Source organism: Lathamus discolor, chromosome 6, assembly GCF_037157495.1.
Source record: "Lathamus discolor isolate bLatDis1 chromosome 6, bLatDis1.hap1, whole genome shotgun sequence".
NCBI classification, from domain to species: Eukaryota; Metazoa; Chordata; class Aves; order Psittaciformes; family Psittacidae; genus Lathamus; species Lathamus discolor.
The window spans coordinates 30,790,522-30,809,214 of record NC_088889.1 but is presented as its reverse complement, the minus strand read 5'-3'; the positions used below and the strand labels follow the sequence as shown (position 1 = coordinate 30,809,214).

Below are 18,693 nucleotides of genomic sequence, written 5' to 3'. Positions count from 1 at the left end.
GCTGAAGAAAGAAAGCAGTAAATGTTAAACGTATCTGATTTCAAATGTCTATTTCCTTTATCCAGTCAAATACAAGTACTCCATGGTCACCTGTAATATTCCAGAAAGAATATTTTTTCCTGTGTTTGGAAGATGAAAAGCTTTTAAGAGGGAAAGGTGCTGTAGCTTAATCAAAGCAGTTGTAGCTGAATCTGTGGGAAGCCTGCAGAAGCAGACTGTGTTTCCAGCTGAATCTAAAATTTCATTCCAATCAAAATAATTGTGCTGATGGAAAGATAGTGTCACCTAAGTTTTGGGGTCCTGCGTATGGGAAGGACGAAATAGCACAGTAATAAGAGAAAAACACATCATTCCTATTTTACAATTTTTAAGGCATCACTGCCAGAGATTCTCAAATTGAAAGATGAAGAAATTCTCTATCAGGCAATAGTACAGCATAAACCAGAAAAGCATTTGCACCCTGCAAACCTTTCCTCAGTCTTTTCAGACTGAATTTCACAATGTGAACAGATTCTTCTAAGTTCTTGCAAATTGCCCCAACTTAGAAATAGGAAAATTGGTTCACAGAGAAACAAAGCAATTTGCCTGTACAATGAAGAAGCTGAGAATACCACCAAGATCTCCTGGACTGAAGTTTCTTGCCTAAACTTCTCAACAACATCATGCAACCTTCTTTGTTCAAATATGTTAGAATGACAAGTAAGAACTTAACATAATTTATAAACTTTATATAATGGTCCCTGTCTGTATAACATACCTGGACCATAAAAATATCCATTTCTGTATTCTGCTCATAAGCAATCAGAAATGCTATTACACTATTGGAAGATGTCTTTGTCCTTAATTTCCCTCTGCCTTAGCAGAGTTTCCAGCATAATCTGCTGCATGACCTTAGCATCCATTTAGTGTAGTATTTGGGCATGGTGAAGGAAACGGAAACTGAGATACGTACTTTGAAAAATTCCCCAGGCCTTTTTCTGAACTGGTCATGATTTGAGTTCTTTCCTAGTTATCTCTTCAATGAGACAAGGAATAGTGCTGTATTCACAAAGGCTAATTTTGTCAGAAAATAAGCACTTGTATGTTAATGTCTTACCTTTCTGCGCAAAATACGTGTAAATGATGTGTGACACAAATGGCTCTTTTAAAATACTTGGCTATATTTACTGACTTGCATGCGAGATGCAATATCATTTTTTCATCATGAGCCGAGTAACTCCGTTTCATATTAGTATTACAGGAACTAGCCGAGACAGAACCCTCACGTGAGTAATGCCAAGCTCCTCCGCTGCCCCTTACCGGTGTTGATCGTCACAGTGCGTGCTTTTTGCGTTCTGTGCACGAGGTGGTGCTCTTGGCAACCGGCATGCTAACAGGTACGTGTGCTGTATGGAGCAGCCGGAAAGCGCAGGATTCTTGCAGTCCAGCTTTTCCATTGTCCGTACTGGCATGTCAAAATCATAGGTTTCTGCGCCTTTCGCCAGATAAAAAGAGATGTGGAAGAATATTAGAAGCAGGATAAAATTTAAGATATCAAACAGCTCTAAAATTAAACAGATGCTTGGCAATTAAGACTAGAGATGTTTACACGAACTAGAGAGCTTGGTCTCCAAATTCTGTGCAAGTTTAGTGGGATATGAATTCCTTCACGATTTTGAGATAGATAAACTGAAAAATCCCTTCTGAGTGGACTTTATTGTGATTTTTATTATTTTTACTTTCCCTCTTAGATTTAAAATCTGATATTTCACGTTCACAGATTTCTCTGTTAGCTAAGCACTGGTGGTTATACCATACATTTGCACTGAAATAATCATTCCATGAGAAATAAAGAGAAATAAATCAGTAAAGTCATTGTACCTCCTCTGACATAAGGATAAATCTATAAATAACACAAGTTTATGTTCAGCAATAGGCAGGCAAAATGAATGATTCTTCGTATTTGGATATATCTAGATCACTTAAACTTGACTGATCTCAAGCCAAGAAAGGTGAAATCTGGTCAGATTTCCAAGGGCACACGGATTGTTCTCCTAGTTAGCAAAGTGAAATGTCTGAACATAAACAGCAGCAACAGCAATGTTACCTGCTGGAGATCTAAGTATTCTGGTTATAAAAATATCAAAGCTTTGTTCATTCTGTTTAAAAACATCCCTTTGCATTCTCACAAGAATATCCACTGGTAACATCCCAGCCAAATTCAAGTAGATGCAGCTAAATTCCAGAGTAAAAATCTGAAGTTGTATATTCCTAATATCTTGGCTTACACTAAAATATCTCTGCATTAAGATGTTAAGCACTTCAAATACTTTCAAAGAAACATTCACTCATGTAAAGAGATTTGCAAATACAAAGACTGAAAACAAATTATATTTCCAGGTTTCTTACAATTTCAAAGCCACAGAGCCTTGCTTTAGACACCTCGGAAAGGAAGGAATTCAGAAGGATAAAAATAGCACACAGTAAAGATAGCACAAATTGTAATGATAGTAAAAGAGATTTGCTGCTGCTTCTACACTTTTTCTTGCTCTTTTTTCTACCATTTTTGTTGTTGTTTTTCTTTTATTATCAGGTCAAAAAGTAATACTGTAATAAGCTACAGTAATGGAATGTTATCCTTTAGTGAGGTGTTGTATTGTAGATCTGCAAGTCTTCTATCTCAGGCTGATGTTTCCAGAACTTAGAAAATAACAGCTAAATGTTCACATACCTCTAAGGAAACGGCCAGTAAAAATTACATCGTTTAGTCCTAGTTCTGTAAAGTAAAAATAAATAAATAAAATTTAGTGACTTATGGAAAAGCTCTTGTGGCACCATGTTTTCCAGGAAGACTTGACATTTGGCAGGAAGACCATCTTTGCATGAAGGATGACCTTTTTGCTGTCCTATGAGGACCTAACAAACTTCAGCCTTTCATTTGTTCAGAAAACACCTAAATTTCAACAGTTAAAAAGTCACTGAAGAAACTGTAATCCCTGACAATGTTGACTCAGAAAGGTAATGCATTTTGCTGCATGTATGTTTTCCTGGACTGTCCCATGTACTCTGCTGCCTTCAGTGGCACAGGCAGCATGGAAGGCAGAACTAGCTTCTTCTGAAAAAGGCATGACAGCACAGTGGAGAGCAGTACCTGTTTAACAGGGAACTCTGTGTTAATTTTGTTGCTGCAGCTCTGTCACCGTGCTTGTAATAGCTTAGGAGCACAAACAGGCTATTTTTATGGAAAGTGTATATTTTATTATCCCAAATAATTCAGCTGAAGTAAAATGGCTCTGAGGACCACAAGCCCTTCTTGAGGTGGTGTTATTACCTCTGGTTCCAACTTCTGCCTCAATGAGTATCACCAGTACTCATTAATACCCACTATGAGGATTTGCAATGTAGTATTTCCCAAGTTACAAATGTAATCGTCCGTTCTGTACATGGAATTGTCAGTTCTAAAATGTTCCGTCAACGAAATGACTATGTGAGATGGCTAAGTTGAAAGAAAATGCTGAAAAATTCAAAGGAAACAGACCTACAATTAACGGGAAACAAATGCAAGGAAGAATATTACTTGAAAATCACATTAGATACAGGAATACATTTATAGCAGTGCCCAATACTTTGCATTGCTTATAATAAAGTACATATCCTAAAATTCTGATTAAAGGTCCTGATTATGTACCAAGGAGAAAAAATATATCTTCAAAATGAATAAGAACAAATCAACCTTGCTAACTGGATTTCAGCTCCCTCAGATCAACAAAATCCATTGAAAACTCGGCTGATTTGGCAGCTTAAATTAATAAACAGATACTTAATTTCATGTTCAAAAATTAGTTTTTCCTTCTGCAAGAGGTACAAAATAATAAATGAGTACTGGTAGTGTCTTACTTCTTTCAAAATACTTCAGAGGTATGGTAAATTCATGTATAAAATTTATTCCTTAGACAACATTATGTACTTTTTTGTAAAATGAACATTAGGTTTATTGTCTTTATTCACTGCCTTCTTTTATCTTTTACTGAGAAACTGAAAAAATAACCTTTCACAAACTGAAAGCAGAAGACTGAAAATGGAAAGTGTCATACTTCCAGAATACCTCTCTGAAAATGGTTACACTTGTTTACTTCTTATTTAGCTGAAGTTTTAAAAAACTGGGTTAAAAAGCTACTTCCTGATACCTAAGATTTTTCCAGTAGCATGGCATAGGCATTCACTGACAAATAAACCCATTGTTGTGAGGACTGTTCAATAGTGATTTGTTAAGATGATATACATAAATCATCACAGCCTTGGGGAGGGAAAAAAAAATAACATTCTGTGGTTGCTTTGATCCTTTCATGCATCACTTGCCATTCTAAAGTCTATCCTAGAGTATTTACATAAACACCCAGGAGTTCCCCTCAAAACTAGAGGGGAGCCTCATGCAAAAAGCCAACCTGCAGAGAAACCTATGCTTGAGACTGTACAGCTAAGCATGCTCCTTGGATAGATAATAAAGTATTCAGGTATCATGTGCTGCTGGCATGGAGGGACATCTCCGTGCAGTCAGCTAGGCTAGTTTAAGATCATACTATCCCTGTAACCAGCTGCTCTAGAGTGCTTTACAAATGACTGACACAAAAATGGTAAGATCCATGACTAAAAATAGAGCTTACTACAGGTTTTAAACATCCAAACTAAATTGGTTCCCCTATCCAATGTCAGAGAAGTTCTTTTTATATGCACACCAACACTGTTTTTAAATAACATCCTAGCAGCTGAATCAGAAGCAAATTTCCTTTGAATTGACACTCCCTAATCAGAACAAGACTCTGCCGAGTAACAAATGTAAAGTCTCTCCACACCCACAAATCATCAAAATCTCTGTAATTACAGGTATACGTAGAGAGAACACAATATTCATAGAGTAATCCAGATGCCATCATGCAAATAATGTTCATAAAATCAAGCAACCATTGACCAAACAGACTAAAACAATAAAAATATACATTTATTTGCATTGGGTACAATCATTTAAGTGCTGATCTCTAGTCTTGATTCTTAAAGGAAACTTACAAAATAACTTCAGGAAAAGCACCTGGGAGCTCATATTCCTAACTTTATAAAATAACTTCAGGAAAAGCACCTGGGAGCTCATATTCCTAACTTTATATAGCAAATTATAGATACTGTTTTGAACAATGCATGATACTTTTTCCTACAACTTCTGCTATTTTGCTGAACCTCTAGCAGAAGGGTACAAACTGATACCCTTTGACTGGTTTGACTGGTACAAACTCCTCCCACACCCCCCACAGCCCCCCTTTTTTTTTTCTTCAAGGTCTCATCTTAAAATTGGAACAGTTCTCAGGTTATACTTTATTTAAAATAGCATTGCTTGTGTTTCATATTGAGAACATCTATGTGTTCTAAAATGAATAAATTTGTATTACCCCCTCCCCCCATCCTATTAGCTTGGTATAATGTCCCCACCAGATCTGCCTGGCTAAATCATTGTGAAATCAAAATTTACCACCATTCAGTCTGGCACACAGGTATTTTGTCACATTGAAACATTTGGTTTCCTCATACGCAAATCCAGTGTAAGCCAACACCTACGCAGACACCTTTAAAAAGCCATGAAAGATTTATTTAACAAAAACCAAACCCAAACTCTCCTCTAATATTAGGCACATTCAGGAAATATATTTTCTTTCACAGAACAGATACAGCACTTCCCTATTCAGGTAAAAACACCATTAGCATGAAAAGAAAACAGTAGAATGATATCTGGAAATTCTGGTAACTTCTAATGCCAATATTCAGTTTAAGAGGCTGTGAGCCTCTTGTTCTGGGGCTTGTCTTGAAAGATTTTTATTCAGCACACGTACTTTTCAGAAATGGTGGGAATAGAACTTTAAAGCAAACAGTTTAAAAAGAACTTAAATATTGGAATGGAAGAAGGAGGGACAAAGAAGAGATATGTACACATGCACACACAGATAAACAAAGTTTGAAGGTGTACGCAGAAAGACTCTTAGCTAGCTGTTTCTTGAATTTAATGATCATGTGAGCTTGCCACTCATGCTAATTCTGCCTTTCATCTCTTGAGATGCTATTTTTCTCCATGTGAATTTGTGGAGATTTGTAACGAAAAGCTGAAGTGTTCTCAGGTCTTGTAAAAAAATTCAACAAGAAATCCTAACAACTGTTTTTGCCTCAATTTCTAGCCCAGCCATTTAGAGAGAAATTTTTCAATGCAATTAATAATTAAGCAACTGCAAAACCATTCTGAAAAAATGAGGTAAATTTCAACAGAACATATGGTAGTTCAGATAAATCACCTGCATCTGTTAAATACACTGTTAAATAGCATGTTAAAAATATTCTTAAATAAATTGGTAATTTACCTACAGATTCTTTTACTCACTACTCTGTTTAGGTCCTTGAACTTTCTGAATCTGGGAAAATATGTTTTTACATGTCTACAGTTATTTGTGTACAGTACTTCTGTTTTTCTGTTGTTTTTACATTTCCCCCATTAGATGGGAGCAGTCACTTTTGCTGACATTGCAGTCTGTATATCAGCAGATCATAGGAAACCAGTATATAAAACTGCTTGCTAAATATTGAAGTTGTTGATGCCAATAAGACACATAAAAGACAGACATGCCTCTAAATAACACACTGTTACAGGACACAATTAGTTTAATGAGATGGCAGAATTATGGTATGGATGTTCTGCATGATGTCTATTAAAGGACAGGTTGTTACTTCCCCCTCATTGGCACGTGAATGGGCCCTCTCTCTTTAGCCATTTATTTTCTAAATCTTGTAGGCAAATGATGCCTCTTAGGCTCCCCCAGTCCATAAGGCACAGCTGAACTCACCAACGCCTGGAAAAATAGTGGGTGAAGACAGACATGGCCAACATGACTAAAACTTGCATTGTTTTAAACAAAGGAATAACACTCACTAGGAAAAATGGAAATATATAAATGAGCTATAAAACACATAAAAGTACAAATATACTTCTACTTAATTATCTATGTCTGAACTTTAATTAAAGCATTATACCAGGGAGTTTCATTGGCTAAACTAATATTGCAAAAAGGACACAGCAGACTACGGAAGCTAATTCAGAACATCCTAGTTCTTTCACATATTCATTGCTTTTCACTGGTTAGATTCATTGAGTATCCATGAAAATTCAAAGATCTATGCTTACCATGAACCGTAACACTACAGATGAGATCCATGACTACCACATCATTAGCAGAAGGAGATTTTAACAGTGTGGTATTACACATTTTAACAATATGATATTACAGCATCAAGGTCTTCAGGGCATATTTTTTCACAAGTTCCCACTAAAGAACAGGTTTTCTGGGAGAGAAATGTCCAGCTGCTAAACTGCTGGATAAAGCATGAATAAGCTGTATGAATATGAACCAACCTTGAGATATGGATTTGGGGAATAAGACAACAAAAATAATAGATAGGAGGATGTAGAAAATACATTAAATAGCTTTTTTCGCTAGCATGAAAGGGAGAATACATTTATTAACAAACATATCAAGAAAAGAAACATCATTGAATTATAAGACCATGCTTTTAACACAGAGAGCTCAAATTCATTAAACATGTTTGTGTTGCAGTATTAGCACACATACCATGACAAAAAAGACCTGTGTAAAACTTAAGAGCTTTTTTGTTTCTTAAATTATGTTTTACATACATCTGTATTTAAAGAACACTACAACGATTGCAAAGTTAACCTTAAGAGCTGTCAGATCTGAAACCTTATGCCTGCTGTGGCTGGGACTAGATTTCAATAGGAAGAGGTCTGGGATAGTACACTGTCTTTAGCCTCTGGTTTTGATATGTCTGCTTGCACACAAAGCTGGTATTAATGAAATGTTTAAATCCTATAAAATACCATAGAAGAATGATACTCATAGAAGGGACATCCTTCCCTGTGCCATCAGATCACTTTTTTAGTAGCAAGTAATTACTGAGCAAGGACATCAGTATATAGATATAAAAAAAAAAAAAGTATAGCTAAACAATTCATATGAAAAATTAGCCGAATATGAGGAATACAAGAAGTCAATATACCTGGATATTTCACAAGTGAAAGATACTGTTCTCTTATCCTCAACATGGAAGTGTCTTATCCCAAGACACCAGAAGTGTCTTGGCCACATCAAGTGAAAGCTAGGAAAAGAGTAAAAATTAATAAAATTACAAACTACAATGCTTGGAAAGCCTGTTGTTTTGATACACAAACACTGAGTTTTATCCAAAATTATGCCTGTCACAAGCACTACACCAGGGAGAAGACTACTAACAAGAACCTCAAATCAATTGTACACTTGCACAAGAGCAAAGATTTTAGAAACTCCTCCTAAGCCCAATGTCAGCATACCAACATTATCACTGCAATGGAGACACTAAGAAAACCGCTTCTCTAGAGTAAGTTGTCAACAGCTTACACCATGACAGCATCTCATGCAATACCACAGTGATTAGTACCAGGTGGATTTCTTCAAAAATCTGCAATATTGTAAGGAAATGGTAGCATGTAAGTGTGCAGATATTAAATCAAGAGAGTTTTCAGGCATAAGCAAACACTGAAAAATCAGCTAAGGGTCTTAGAATTTTATTAAAAAAAAATATATCAAGGATTCAGTCTAGGAAAGTTAAAGCAATCTGCAAGAATAAATAAAATCTCTGGTTTTCCTATTATATAAGACACAAGTATGAGCAGCAGCAATACTGAAAGAAACAGGGTGTTACTGGACAAAACACAGGAGTTTGAAACTAAATAAGCCAGCATGATTCTGGACACAAACTCTCAAGTCAGAAGAGCTGTTACTATAAAATAGTTTATAAAGACTGAACTCCAGCAACTTCTGCTATAGTAAGCAATGAACAAGTTTGTTCCTCATTCATTAACTGCACTCCTACCAGCAGTGTCTTTGGAAAATAAAGAAAATTGAAAGAAAAGCACTGTAAAATTTATTTGTAAGGGAAGTTTCGGAAGACCAACCACCTGCAGAATATCATGGGTATACAACATCATTGTAAATGGATAAAAAAAAAAAAAAGAAAAATCTGCAAATATTTGAGTCGCAACAAAATCAAGAGAATTGAACACAGGCAGCAAAGTTAATTAATTATGGGACAGCGTTATAGCTACAGGAAAAAACAGTCAAATGTATCCAAAGAAAAACATTTATACAAAGTATGATTTTAAAATTCTTACCAGTATTATATATAAACACACATATATACATATACATAATGTTTACTCTGTGAATAATGACGTCCCAAGTATTTGCATTGTCTCCAGTTTGTTTCAGAAATGAAACCAAATTTTTAGAAGAGACTTTAAAACTTTCTTGATCAGGCTACAGTTAAAAACTTCCCTTTCCCCAATTAAATGTATAATTGTCCATGACTCACTGCACCGTTATAGGACTAAGACTGAGGGTAAAAGCTGCTGAGTACAAAATTCTTCAGAGAATATTCCTTGAGTTTACCTCAGCTGAAGTCAGTAGGGATACACCAGGACACCACTAGCGCACAGAACCCTTGGAGTCATTTATGCTTTTCTATCTGTCCCATTAAGCCCTGACTGCATGTCAAAAGTTTCTTCAGCTGGTAGTCAACTTCCTTTGGATATGAGCTCTTAAACACCTGGATTAAATAGTGAACATGCCAAAGTTCAAACTTCAGAACTCAAAAGCTTTTTTTTAAAAAAAAAAAAAAAGAAAATAAACCCAACAACACACACACACACAAAAAAAAAACCCACATAAAACCAACCAAACATAAAACCCCCCAAAACCTACAACAAAAAAAGCAACACCCCCCCCCCCCCCCCCAAGAAAACAAACAAAAAACCCCCCACAAACCAAAAAAGCTCACACAAACAAAAGCAGCCAACACACACCAAAAAGGCTCCATCCTCTTTGCACCCTCCTTTCAGGTATTTGTACACATTAATGAGATCCCCACAAACATTGTCTTCTGAATGGTCCCAGGTCTCTCCACCTTTCCTCATTAGAGGAACACTGTAGTCTCTTAATCACCTTATGGCCCACCCTTGAACAATCTCCAGTATGGCCATATCTCTCTTGTACTGTGGAGCCTGGGTCGGGACACAGTACTCCAGGTATGGCCTCACCAACTCTGAAGAGTGGGGAAGGATCACCTTCTTCCACCTGCTGACAATGCTTTGCCTAATGCAGCCCAGGATGGCATTAGCCCTTCTTTACATCAAGGGCACACAGCCGGCTCCTGCTCAACTTGGTGTCCATCAGAACCCCCCAGGTCCTTTTCTGCAAAGCTGCTTTCCAGCCAGTGAGCCCCCAGCATGTACTGAGACTTCTTCTTTCTATCAGCTCTACAAGAAATGAGGATATTCACAACACCATTCTGTTGGAATTGAGGACTTCCGAATTCTGCTTGCCTTAGACTTGTTGACTGTGAGCAAGTCAGTTCCTACACTACCCATGTTGCCTATCAGACACTGCCTCATGTTGCTATATATGGTGAAATAGGGAGAGATTAGGAAGTGGTAACCAACAGCACATGAAAATAGGGATTCAGTTTGGTTTCTCTGCTTTGTGTGGCTTCGGACAAGTTATTTATTCTCCATGATCACATCCATTTAAGGAAACAACAGGAAGCTTTTGTTTAAAAAGCACTTCAGGATCTAGGTAAGAAGACATAGTACAAATGTAAAGTCTGAGATGCTCTGTCTCTTTTAGCCAGTCCACCCTGACACATCTGTACTTCCTCTCTGTTTACATTTCTCATTCCTCACTTCATCTTTATTCCTGTTATTCCCTGAATTTAAGATACTACCCTTCTTTCCAGCACAGCTGCAACACCGGCAGCAGGAGAAAAGTGTTTCTTTCTCCCCACAACACCAGATCAGACCTCTCTGCCACCTCCTCCACGCTCTACTGTGCTGGCAATGATCCACTACAGCTCCTTGGCAAGGACACAGCAGCCTATCTGAGGTGACTCTTGGGGGTTCCAACCATCCCCTGCAACCACCCCCGCCCCTTCAGGGAAAGACAGCCACAGACCTCCCCAGGAGGTCTGTCAACCCTGAGGGCTGTCAGCTCTGTCGCCTTTCATCCCTTGGACAGCAGTCTTGCCTAGATGGCTTCAATAACTATGCAGCTGAAGTTCACGCATTTCATTTTTGACCCTGTGAAGACCAGCAGCAGCAATTTGCATTCTCCCCTTAGCAGTTTAAAAAGGCTGACAACCAGGGCTGCCTGACATCAGTCTCTCCTCGAAGGGCATTAACACATCTCACCTCACCCTGCAAACACTTATAGTGCTTGCAACCAGCTCAATGAAGGGGTTAGCAGCATCTGAAGCAGACCTCACACATCTGCTTGCAATCATCTCATCATATTGTTAATTTGCATGAGCTACATTATTTCTTCCGATAGGCTTATGACAGATTTCTTATACTTCAGACCAGATGTGGCAAAGAACAAAGTCTAAAGAGAATAGCTAATACCCCTAGTTTTTAAAGATGCCATTTCTTTTACAAGCATCCATATTTATCCTTCTACAGATGATGAGTAAAGATCATGGCATCAGTCAGCTCTGAATGCTTAGCATTTTCTCCCCTCTCTTACAGAACAGAGTGGCAAGCATGGATGCGAGATACTGTACCATAAACAGCACAGCTGTTTGTGATAGTATAGTATCACATACTATATACAGTATATAGTATACTATATACATTATATAGTACGTATATAGTATGTGACTATATACTGCAGAAGTGACTGTAGGCAGTTCTATCGGCTAGCCAAATACATAACAGCAGTAAAGCCTTATTCACAGGTGATGGTATTAGCATGTCTAAATTTCATACACATGCCCTGCACGTATTAATGTATACATGTACGTACATACATACAAATATGGGTATTTATAAAACATTAGAACAGCCCCTTAAATCAATAGCTATGAAAGTGACAGCAGCAGTAAGTCTTACAATCTAACTTGTCAGAACATACACATTAGAACAACTTAGTGTCTATATATTACACTGCTAGGCTCATAGAATTAGTTGCAAGAAACACTTGCAAAGATGCTAAAGTATTTTACAGATGCCAGCGAGCTGAGTTCCAACGTTACTGAGATGCAGACAGGCACAGTCACACAAGAGAGGGTGAAAATACGATATAGTGGTGAAAACTATTGTCCCTAACTCAATTAGAAACATCTCTGATGTAGCCAGGAAAAGACTTTTGATCTCAGAATTTCAATTTCTGATACTCAACACTGTCCCAGAGCACATTGTAATCTGTACAAAGATCTTCATGTGTTACAGAAGCTGTTGGGTCAGCCTCTTAAAAATGAAACCATGTTGTCATTATGATACCAGTATATTATGACTGCAGGAGAGCAATGGCTGCCAAACACTGTGGTGCAAAAGCAATGATAAGCCAGTGAAACACGACAATTAAAATAAGCAGTGGAAAGTTATACTTCGTAAGGAAAACTTACCATTTGAAACAACAGAAAGTAATATTTGAAGATAAAGTATATTTTAAAAGAAAAAAAAAAAACCAAACCAAAAACCAAAACCAACCAGAAATAAAAGAAGCTTTTATATTAAAGAGAATCTTAATTCCAAGAAAATAAATCACTAGATGCAATAATATTCTGCTAAGTTCAGTTCCCACTAGAAAGTCAATCATAAATATACTTATTGTGAATAGCACAATCCCTTTGCATCACAGAATATCTAAAGGTCAGTGCTGGCCCCAAGTCTAATCTCTATACGCTTCCATAAATTAGTTTCGGCTGACTTTTTATTTTCTAAATTTCTTGCTACTACTGGTACTGGGTGCTCTCTACATTCCCAAGGCCTGAACTCTTCAGCAGTAGAAGAGGTGCAGGCTAAGGACAATATATGCTTCTCCCCGATCTTAATCTGAAGGATCTGCCACTGAAGTTAAAAAGGCTTTATACTAGTCAGCATCTGTGATAAGGCAATGAGTTCTTATGTTGCTGTAGGTATTTAAGTGCAGATTTGCTCACTGTGAAATCAGTAATGGCCAGCAAGTATATTTCATATAATCACATAAAAACACATAGGTAATTCTCATCGTTCTGTGCTTGTTTAGGACAGGTGGTCTAACAGTGAAAAGTTGATCATTCATCATCAATCTCATCAGCTATCCAATCCCCCACTCTATTTGCTAACCATGGAGGACATCTGTAGTATTTAAGACATCTGTGTTTTAAGAAGGCTTTGGCTTTCTCTCAACATACTTCTTCCATCATACTTGACCCTGCAGTAAATCTATAGCAGCAAATCCCATTTTGCAAACATAGAACACAGGATCACTGTAGACTGAGCCAAATGAGAAAACAAAGGTTAAAGAGATATATTTCTATTCAAAACCACTTAGCTCAAGAATGAGCAGAGGCAACACAGAAAGTGCTTGGCTGAATGCATCCATTTAAAACTAATTTTTTTCCAAAGTTCATTCTAGTGCTAATATGTGTCTTTCAAGTAACACTGAAATGTCAATTGTTAGATGGGGAGAGAAAACTTTCAGAGTGCCCCTTTCAGAGAACTACATTTGCACAGTTATATTAAAACTTTATTTTTTTTTTTTTTGCACTGAAGTGCTTGAAATTTATGAACCCTCAAATTGTTCACTATGAAGAGCAGGAAATGGCAGACTACTGTTATCTTTTATCCTAGATTTTAAGTTCTCTGGAGATGTGTTGCCTTTTTGTGTGTGTCTGGCTGAAGCTTCTGCAGAAGAAAGGACTACTCCCTGCCCTGCCCTCATCTGTGACCCCTGGGTAAGTCAAAGGAAAACTTGTCATTGGTTTCAATGGACAATGAATCAGACTCTTCAGTAATATAATACTGCTCAGGGAGTAATACCTGAAGAGAAGGTTTCATAGGTTCTACTTGTTTATTGCAAGGATAAAAATGATTGAAAGTGTCTCTCTTGTCAACCTGAATCCTAGAAAGATGGAGCCAACTCAGAAAGCAGATGTTGTGCACGCACGTGTGTAAATTGTTCAAAGTGCTAAACCATCATTTTCCTTTTTCAAGTAACATGGAAACTCTTTTTTTTTCAGCAAATTAAATGGCATAACCAAGCCATACTTTTAAACTGAACTTTTCTTAACAATGTAAGTTAAAAGTACCCTAACAGTACATTTTTTAATCTGAAATTGAAGGAGTTCCTATTGAAGGAAGACTGTGAATTCATTCTGCCAAGTAGTATCTGCAGTGGGGCAGAAAGCAAGACTCTAGTTACACTACCTTCTTGGGCAATGGAGTAAAACTGACCTAGCTTAACGCAGTCTCCCTGTGTATGTATCTCTTTTAGGAAGGTAAGCTGGGGTGGTAAAGACAAACCTTTCCCAATCTCTGTTCATTCTGAGGTGTCCCCAAACTGTGGTTAAACTTGTGTTTCCAGCTTATCAGACAAACGCAACAGATGGCTCCTTGTTTCAGTGTGCTCTTTACCAAACACTCTGTGAACACCATAAATCCAGTTTTATGAACCATAAATCAAAAGAGGCCTCCTGCAAGCAGCCTGTTCCTACCCTCGGCAATAAAGAAAGCAGCAGGTTCCTTCACGTGACTGAAGATGGCAACATGTGCTGAAATTACCAAACCAGGTCACGCTCCTTTTGATGCGGCCCAGGATACGGTTGGCTTTCTGGGCTGCGAGCGCACACTGAAGCCGGCTCATGTTCATTTTCCCATCGAGCATACCCCAAGTCCTTCTCCGCAGGGCTGCTCTGAATCTCTTCTATGCACAACCTGTAGCTGTGCCTGGGATTGCTCCCACCCAGCTCTAGGATCTTGCACTTGTCATGGTTACACTTCATAAGGCTAGCATCAACCCACCTCACAAGCATCTCAAGGTCCCTCTGGATGGCATCCCTTCCCTCCAGCGTATCAACTGAACCACACAGCCTGGTGTCATCGGCAAACTTGCTGAGGTGCACTCAATCCCACTGTCCATGTCACCAACAAAGATGTTGAACAAGACCGGTCCCAACACTGATCCCTGAAGGACACCACTAGTTACTGGTCTCCAGATGGACATTGAGCCATCGACCACAACTCTTTGCATGCGGCCATCCAGCCAGTTCTTTATCCACTGAGTGGCCCACCTACCAAATTGATGTCTCTCCAATTTAGAGACAAGGATGTCGTGTGGGACAGTGCCGAACACTTTGCACAAGTCCAGGTAGATGACGTCAACTGCTCTACCCCTGTCCATCAGTTCCGTAGCCCCATCATAGAAGGCCACCAAAATGGTCAGGCAGGATTTCCCCTCAGTGAAGCCATGCTGGCTGTCACCAAGCACCTTGTGGTTTTTCATGTGCCTTAGCATGCCTTCCAGGAGAATGTGCTCCAAGATTTTGCCAGGCACAGAGGTGAGACTGACTGGCCTGTAGTTCCTTGGGTCATCCATTTTCCCCTTCTTGAAAATGGGGGTTATATTTCCCTTTTTCCAGTCATTGGGAACTTTACCTGACTGCCATGATTTGTCAAATATGATGGCCAGTGGCTTAGCAACTTCATTCTCCAGCTCCTTCAGGACCCACGGATGGATTTCATCAGGTCCCATGGACTTGTGCACATTCAGGTTCTTAAGACGGTCCCAGACCAGATCCTCTCCTGCAGTGGGCCCAAGGTCTTCATTCTCACAGTCCCTGCATCTGCCTTCCAAGACTTGGGTGGTGGGGTCAGAGCCTTTGCCAGTGAAGACTGAGGCAAAGAAGTCATTAAGAACTTCAATGTAGTTCAGAACAATTCAGCATAGCTCTCCATTTAAATAGGCTGGAGCTAACAAGGAACTTGGCATGCCCACACAGCCCAGTGCTGCTCAGCACCAGTGCAAGATTATCAGCTCAGATCCCAGGGAGGTTCGCAACTCTTGTGAGTGTGGAGGTGGGCTCAACAGTCCTGATGCACTGCATGTTTTGGTGACAATACCCAGCCCTGCCACCTCAGAACGGCATCAGCACCAGGACATCTGCACAGCCATACCTTTTAGTACAATGTAACAATGGTGTTTGTTAGAATAAATCAAATCATTACTGTATATTTCCACTCCGTTTCCCCCCGAAAAAACCCAAACAACAAAAGAAACCCAACAACAACCCCCCTCCCCCCTCCCCCCCCCCCGGGGAAAAAATCCCCAAAACAAACCAAAAAAACAAACCAAACAAAAACAGAAACAAGGAAGCAACAGCCGAGGATCTTAGAACCTGTAGCCTGGTTGGGGTTGTAAGGGACTTTAAAGCTCATCCAGTTCCAACCTCCTGCCGTGGGCAGGGACACCTTCCACTAGACCAGACTGCTCCAAGCCCCGTCCAACCTGGTCTTGAACGCTGCCAGGGATGGAGCTTTCACAGCTTCCTTGGGCAGCCTGTGCCAGTGCCGCACCACCCTCACAGTAAAGCAAAGCCTCGGAGAAGTCTGGGGCGCGTTCATGTGGGAGCTCGGATGTGCGAGCACACGGATGGAGCAGCAGCTAAGGAAGGGGGCAGTTAGCTTCACTTCCAGCTCACCAAAACGCGTGTGCGGTAGCTCTCCTCTCCGGTCTCCCAATGTAGCAGAGGTCTGCTGTGCGGTTTTCGGGTAGTTCTCCGCGGTAGCCACTGTGTGGCAGGAGAGATCAAGACTATGATTTTTTTGAAGAGAAAAAGAGGGAAGAGCGCACTCCGCAACCGCCGGTATGGGACAGGCGCCATCTTGTCTGCCGTCTGGGGGCGGACGGTTTATAGGGACCCGTGGAGCGGGAGCGGAGCAAGGGTCGTTAATTACTGACGGCCGTTAATTACTTCTAAAGGCGCAAAAGTGTGCAGGTGAGCGCAGCCCGCTCAGTTAATGGGCAGAGCCAGCAGCTGGCACGGGTTTTCGTGCATAGCGTGGCCCCACCTGCTCGGCCTGTGCCGAGAGGCCACCGCGGTCGAGGGTGTGGGGAGCGGCGGTGGGCGCTGGCGGAGCCGTCCCGGGCAGCAAGCCTGCCTGCACTAGGGGATGCGGCGCGGCCGGCAGAAGAACCAGAGCTGAATTTAAAAGTAGAAGGCGGTAAATAGAGCTGCAGGGAGTTCCTGTTGGCACAAGGAGAAAAATCAGATGGCTTTTCCTCTCAGAATCCAACGTGCCTTAAAAGAAGCGTAGAACTTACTGACCCGTATTCACAGCAGAGTAGGAAACCGTGCTTGTAGCAAACAGATGTTTGAAAAACCATTTTTTCAGAACGTCACAATTATTAAAGTCAGATGCCACTTAATTCGAAGTTTTCTGAAGACCTGAAAATCAAGATTAATGTGTGTCGTTGCTGAAAACTCAGGACAAAATGGTTTTAAAATGACATTTTCATTTGGAATTTTATTTTCCAGGTGATGCATAACAAGAAACCAAAAGAAACCCTTTTGGGGTGACTAAAATGTTTTCAGTTCTACCCAAACCAAAATGATTTTCCATTTGTTTAGTTTGGCCACTGAAGAGCTGGTACGTCATTATCCACTCTTAACAACAACAAAGAAAGACATCTTAAGGACAGGAAGAGTTTTAATTATTTCCACTTCAGTATTTAAGATGGATGCTTAATGAAATTACAGGCAGAATGTATATGTCCTGATTGGGAGTTCCAATAAAAAAATGCAGGGTTTTTTTTCCATGTTAACTTTGAATAGCTTCAGAATTGAGTCAAGGCCTCTTTGGTGTGATCATTGCAAACACAGAAGAGATGGTGACAACTCAGTGTGCTTGTAGACAACAGAAATAAACAGTTGGGTAATGCAAAATAAAATGCAAATATGATTGTTGGTGATGTAGTGTGCATAATAGGCTACAGTCTCAGCACATTTGCTGAAGTATTCACAAATAGAGGACAAAACCAAAACAATCCAAACCTACATCTGTTAACTAAAGCCATTTTGTCAAAACACACTTGAAACAAGTTCTCTAAACCAGACTTGTTTAGAGAACGGTGTTGCACATAACCATGGGAACAACTGATGTTGAAATCCAAACCTACAAAAAAAAAAAAAAAAAAGGCACAAACTCACCCATATGGATTAGCAAAAGTTTCAGGAAATGTGATACAATTTTTGAGCAAATGTTTTTGATAGAAACTCTTGAAAACTGAAAATTCAAGGAATGCAAATATGACCTCACTTCCTATTTGCCCATTGTGGGAATGTTTAGGAATTCTTTAATGGCTCTGTGCCTTATACCTTGGTTGGAGAAGACTTCTGCCTTAATTAGAACCATCTGCTACAATTCACTGACCAGAATGTTTGTCTTCCATTTCTCATGGTACAGTCTTACATGACTATGATTTTAGTCCTGAAAGGCAACATGCGTTTAGCCTGGCATTTACAAGATGTGTAGAATGTGTTTACAGCATATAAATGTGGGCATGAGTCTCAATGGGGCTACTTTACTCACTCAAGTTTTCTCTTAAGCTGTCCTGATAGGATGACTACCTGCGTAAAACTGTAAGTCCCTCACTTCTACAATCAAGAGTTTTTCACGGGTTACAGGTTAAACAGGTTTGCAACTAAACAGGAAAGAAGAACTGTGAGAAAGCTTAAGTATTGGTTAACTGAAGACACTATTGCTGCAAGAAATTACTGTTGCAAGACTGATCCTCTGGCTAAACTTCAAGAGAGAATTTT

At 39.4% G+C, this 18,693-nt stretch overlaps 1 long non-coding RNA gene across 1 annotated transcript; it reads right to left on the bottom strand.

Moving 5' to 3' along the window:
• Positions 1–575: 575 nt before the first annotated feature.
• On the bottom strand, positions 576–16,732 carry LOC136017316 (uncharacterized). Its single transcript, XR_010613896.1, has 4 exons — positions 16,573–16,732; positions 8,086–8,184; positions 2,711–2,755; positions 576–1,474 (listed from the first exon to the last, which is right to left on the bottom strand). It is a non-coding gene; the product is annotated as an uncharacterized LOC136017316 (long non-coding RNA).
• Between the last annotated feature and the right edge of the window lie 1,961 nt (positions 16,733–18,693).